We start from the raw sequence: 6,667 nt of genomic DNA on the forward strand, positions 1-6,667 counted from the left end.
CAAAATTAGCAGAGTAGCCCACCCACCAAACAAATTTAGCAGTGTAGCCCCCCCCCCCCCCCCCCACAATAAAGAATTCACAGAATGGCCCACCCACGGTACATAGTTCACAGAGGGTCTAACCCACAAAACAAATTTAGCAGTGTAGCCCCCCCACAATAAAGAATTCACAGAATAGCCCCCCCCCCCCAATAAGTCATACTGGCCTGTAGGTCCCAAGTTGTGGGGTGAAACTGTGGCACCCTCGGCCTTGCTGTGAGTACTTGGGGGCCAGATGCCCGATGTGCTCTGCTCCGGGGTCAGAGCTGGGGTAGTCTCAGGGTAAGGAAAAAAGGAAGGACAGAGGCCAGCGGCGCTCTGCCCAGTTGCCAGCTCTTCTGCTGGGGGGTCAGGGAACAAAGGAGTTGACTGGGGAGGAGAAATATCACTTACCTCCCCCTGGTACTCCGGCTGCTGCTGGGGGGGAGGTCGATGCTCTCCACTTTCTGTAACTCCAGCTCTAGTTGGGGATCTGGGCCGGTTGCCCAGCATCCCTGTAGGGCCGGTGGAGAGATCTCGGTCCCATCTCCACCTGCCTGCAGGGGGTCCTCCCAGGACCAGTCTATGAGGTCCTCTACCTCGGGTACCTCTGGTTGCTGTTGGGGAGGGAGACCGGTTGTCTCTTCCTCCAATAACCCATTCTGCCGCTGGGGAGTGAGACCGACTGTCTCCCCTCCCTGTAAAACATACTGCCGCTGGGGATCTGGGCCGGGTGCCCAGCATCCCTGTAGGGCCGGTAGAGAGACCTCGGTCCCATCTCCACCGGCCACCTCAGTTTCTTCCTCGTCCCACTCTACCTGTGGCTGGAGTTTCTCCCAACGTGCCCACTGGCCTTCCCTCAACGCCCTGTGTTGTAGGTTCCGGGTCACCATGTCCCACACGAACCGCACATATTTCTCCTCTGGATTGGGTCCGTAAAACTTCAGGCGCAACCCTACCATCGTGCCAAACTCTAGTACGGAGTAGCTATACGCCATGCTTGCTGTAGCCACTGCTGGTTCCATTATGTTGCTGAAGATAGGGACGCTGCAAAACTCCACACGTTACCGGTGTCTCTGAGCTGCTTCTCCTCGCACTAGGACACCATCCCACCGCTTGCCACCAATGTAACGGATCGCCTGGCACCCCGACCGAGTACCCTCCGTTGATGGATGCTCCTAGCGCTTCCAGAGGACTCCAAGCACTCCACCAGACACCATAAGCACCGCAGGCTGCAGCTATCTCCCTTCAGAACGAAGCAGGAACAAGCTCTTACAAGAGCTCAGTGATTATAGCAAGGGAATATGCCTAGCATAGCAATCCCTTGTAGCAGATTCCCCCAATAAGAGACAGGACTCAAGTTGAGGGTAAAAATAGAATTCTCTGGCTGCTAGCTTGCAGCCCTTTTTATTAGGTGCTCCCATGAAGGGGAGGGACACACACAGTAACGTACATTAACCAATCACACTATAGTTACATCCCACACATTGCCCTCCCCTCTATCTGTAAACTAATTATCTGTACACACAGGAAAATACAATTATCATAGGTAGGGAAAATACAGTTTTTACACAACATTCATAACTCCCAAAATATACATCACAAAGACATAAAAATACATAACTCCTGTTATACTAAACAGAACCCCCACATTCAACCCATCCCCAGATGGCTTGGATCTGAGCGCTCAACATATCCAAACAGCGCTCAGATGCCACAAACACAGTTCAAACGCCATGGGGTCTAAGTTTCGTATGGGCTGATGAGAGGGCCCATAATCCTGGGGCAGCCCAATAACCCACAGTATGCCCAAATACCGTGCATAAAGGGCCAAATCGCCCAGGGACCGTAGTCACAGGGTAAGAGGCGGGCAAGCAGACCCCTCCAAAACACAGTGGCGAAGTGGCTTTCGCTACACCTTCTTCAAGCAGTGGTACAGGAAGAAGTCTGCATCCTTCAAGAAAAACATGATTTTCATGCAGGACAATGCTCCATCACACGCGTCCAAGTACTCCACAGCGTGGCTGGCAAGAAAGGGTATAAAAGAAGAAAATCTAATGACATGGCCTCCTTGTTCACCTGATCTGAACCCCATTGAGAACCTGTGGTCCATCATCAAATGTGGGATTTACAAGGAGGGAAAACAGTACACCTCTCTGAACAGTGTCTGGGAGGCTGTGGTTGCTGCTGCACGCAATGTTTGAACAGATCAAAACACTGACAGAATCCATGGATGGCAGGCTTTTGAGTGTCCTTGCAAAGAAAGGTGGCTATATTGGTCACTGATTTGTTTTTGTTTTTGAATGTCAGAATTGTATATTTGTGAATGTTGAGATGTTATATTGGTTTCACTGGTAAAAATAAATAATTGAAATGGGTATATATTTGTTTTTTGTTAAGTTGCCTAATAATTATGCACAGTAATAGTCATCTGCACACACAGATATCCCCCTAAAATAGTTAAAACTAAAAACAAACTAAAAACTACTTCCAAAAATATTCAGCTTTGATATTAATGAGTTTTTTGGGTTCATTGAGAACATGGTTGTTGTTCAATAATAAAATTAATCCTCAAAAATACAACTTGCCTAATAATTCTGCACTCCCTGTAGTCTCTGGTAAACGTGGAGAATTAGATTGATAATCAAAGTACACAATATAGCTAAATATCGGACTGAGAAGGTTGCCGCCAGAACGCTGGGTTCAAAGAGAATCCACACTTTGGTAGGGTGTTCATAGGAAGGCAGGGGGAGGTAAAGAGAGAGAGGTGACGAGAAAGCAAAAATAGCTAAACAAATTATCCGTAGATAGTCCCCCCGTGCCTTCAAGGGCACCTAAATCCAACCCCCCCAATAAGATATACAGGAAAGAATAGGGTGCGAACGTAGGAACTTAAAGTTAGCTGAGTTTGATAAGCCACATGGTAGATCCCTTGACGCGTGCGTTTCACCCGACCAGGCTCGTCAGAAGGGACCCTAACATTTTTTGTTAATCATTACCTCTCTGTAACACAGACGTGTGTTTTACAGATACTAATTGGAGTGCAACTTTGGAACTTCAGAATCTTCAGCTATCAAGCCATTTCTTTTATTTTTCTATTATTTTATTTTAATTTTTTCTAGGTTCTCTCACTTTATTTATTAGTGTGTGACACTCTGGGTGATTGCCAAGTTTATAGGCAATTTTTAATGTATACATATATATGATTTTTCAATAAATTATTTTTTAATTTTTTCCTCAATCATTTTCTCTGATTGATATCCCCAGCCTCTGTTGGTATTAATATTCAAATACCTCCTATACGTTCCCTATACCCTATACTGGTATACTACCCGTCATCTTTTTTTCTCTATTTTTCAAGGGTTACCCCCTTTTCTCTAGTATATCAGAGGGAGCTGTACCCAATCAATTTATCAGAGAGGCACAAACCAAAGCTCAGATACTCAAAGAGCTAACGATGGTGGGATAAATTTACAAACAAAGGACTATAATAAAATAATAGATGTGCTCCCATTCGCAAGTATTTCAGATATGTTAGAAAATATAAAAACAGATATATGGACGTTAGAGGGGATAAAGGAATTCAAATACATAATAGTGGAACATAATCTCAAACCTTTCAAGCAAATTATGAAGAAATTTAACACTCACTCCAGTGAAACATTTAATTATCTGTGAATCGCGAGCTTCTTAGCAGAACACCTCTATAAAAACAAGGGGGAGAATACCATAAACCTTATACACCTATTTAAACTAAAGAATTGTAAAAATCTACTGGCAAAATGTGCTAAAGTTGTATACAGATGGAGACATGATAAACCGATAGCACTGATCAATAAATGGGAAAAATAACTACAAGTACATATAGAAGAAGAAGAATGGATAAATTCCCTAAATAAATTAAATAAAAATATACACTGCTTAAACCAGGGCTGTCCAACCTGCGGCCCCCCAGATGTTGCTGAACTACAACTCCCATGATTCCCTTGCTATCTGTTTAATTGAAAGGATCATGGGAGTTGTAGTTCAGCAACATCTGGGGGGGGCGCAGCTTGGACAGCTCTGGCTTAAACCTTACAGAAACTCAATTTAAACTATCAAATAGATGGTACTTAACACCGAAACGCTTAAATAGAATCTTCCCAGAGCTATCAGACAGATGCTGGAAATGCAATATTGGTGAGGGTAATATGATCCATATCTGGTGGCATTGCACACCTATTGTTGTGGACAAAATATTAACTCTACTACTTATTTATTTATTATTGCCATTTATATAGCGCCAACAGATTCCGTAGCGCTTTACAATATTATGAGAGGGGGATTTAACTATAAATAGGACAATTACAAATAAACTTACAGGAACAATAGGTTGAAGAGGACCCTGCTCAAACGAGCTTACATTCTATAGGAGGTGGGGTGTAAAACACATTAGGACAGGAATTTACAATCAAATAAGGTGGGCTGCCCTTTAGGAGAGGGCAAGAGACAGGTATGTGAGGTAAGGGTTAGTCTTGGAGGCCATAAGCTTTCCTAAAGAGATGGGTTTTAAGGCACTTCTTAAAAGATGCAAGACTAGGGGAGAGTCTGATGGCGGTAGGCAGGCTATTCCATAGGAAGGGAGCCGCCCGTGAGAAGTCCTGCAAGCGCGAGTTGGCCGTACGAGTGCGGACAACGGACAGGAGGTGGTCACGGGCAGAGCGGAGAGACCGAGAAGGGACATACCTATGGATCTGTGAGGAGATATAAGAGGGGCTAGAGTTGTTCAGTGCTTTATAGGTGTGAGTTAGTACCTTGAATTGACTCCTATAGCATACAGGAAGCCAATGTAAGGACTGGCAGAGGGGTGAGGTGTGAGAGAAACGACTAGAGAGGAAAATCAATCTAGCAGCAGCATTCATTACAGACTGTAAGGGTGCAGTACGGCTATTGGGAAGACCAATCAGGAGAGGGTTACAATAATCCATGCGGGAAATTACTAGAGCATGGACAAGCTCCTTGGTAGTATCTGGTGCAAGAAAGGGGCGGATGCGGGCTATGTTTTTAAGATGGAATCTACAGGATTTGGCAACATGCTGGATGTGAGGCTCAAAGGTGAGACCAGAGTCAAGTATGACGCCAAGACAGCGCGCTTGCAAGGATGGACTGATGTTGGTACCACAAACTTGGAGGATCAGTATTAGGAGGAGGAAAGACAAGGAGCTCAGTTTTTGAGAGATTGAGTTTCAGAAAGCGGGATGACATCCAGTCAGAGATGGAAGAAAGGCAAGCAGTGACACGTTGCAGGACGGCAGGGGAGAGGTCCGGGGAGGAGAGATATAGCTGGGTGTCATCAGCGTACAGGTGGTAGTGAAATCCAAAAGAGGTAATAAGTTTGCTACTAAATTTTTTGTTGTAAAATGTCTATTTACTCTGCATAGCTATAATCAATATTAATATTAATCATAAGCTACTTAAGATGGCCGCTAGGATGGCCCTGTCATCGACTAACACCCTCTCAGGGTCTTACCTGAGTTGGGAGTCTGTAGCGCAGATATGTTGCTCACCCTTGCAAATAGCCACAGGCCAAGGTGGTCAGGTAAGAATTCACCTGGCCTGTGGATCTGTGCACAGGGGCTGTGCAGGATGAAGTTCCAAAACCCAGCACAGGCAAAGACTCAAACAGCAGGATAGTCAAGGGATAGCCGAGGTCAAAGGATGCCAGAGGACAGGAACAACGAGGAATAGCTGGCTGTCAATGGATGCCAGAGGTCAGAGTAAATGATGCCAGGAGCCGGTTTCAATATGAAGCAGAGAATCAATAGACAGGAACACTGATACGGAACACACACAACAGGATCAAAGACTTGATCCAGATCACAGGGCGAGGCTGAGTTTATATACCCTGCTTATATCTGATCAGGATCAGGTGAGCACGGCTATCGACAAGGGCCATCCCCCAATGCAGCAGACAAGCCAGGATCAATAGAACTGAAATAGCTGGTGCTACTGTGGCTCAGAGGTAGGGAGCAGGACCAGAACTGCCAAGTGCCCAGGTTCGAATCCTGACACACCCTCGATAAACAAGATGGCGCTGGAATCTGGAGGAGAGCTCCATGATGTCAGTGACGTCACACCCGGTAGGATGAGCAATTGATGAAACACTTAACACCTAACCAATTATTGATGTATTTTCCTCTATCTATAATTATGCATATGATATATTACTGCTTTATAAGGGGCCTACCAGCCCCTCGGAATAAACATTCCTGACTTTTTCATTAACCTAGAAACCTGTGTCTGGTGTGAATTATTCAGGAAGCGTGCACGCAAATATAACCAATTTGGAAAGGGGCAGATACACAAATGTATCAAACATTTGTTTTGATCCACGAAACCTATAAACAAGTTTTGGAAAGCATTAAGATAATTTATCAAATAATGGAAATGATATTACCTCACAAGCCTAAAGTGGTTCTACTAAACTTGCACTGGACAGATATGACAAAAAGAACAACAATGTTAAGAACAACAATGTTTATATTACACATAATTACCGCATCTAATTTACTTTTAGCATGAAATTGGAAAACAGACACAATCCCAAGCATCAACAAACTGATAAAACAAGTTATATGACAAGCAAGAATGGAAAGGGGTATCCTTGTGA

Source organism: Pelobates fuscus, chromosome 1 (genome assembly GCF_036172605.1).
Source record: "Pelobates fuscus isolate aPelFus1 chromosome 1, aPelFus1.pri, whole genome shotgun sequence".
NCBI classification, from domain to species: domain Eukaryota; kingdom Metazoa; phylum Chordata; class Amphibia; order Anura; family Pelobatidae; genus Pelobates; species Pelobates fuscus.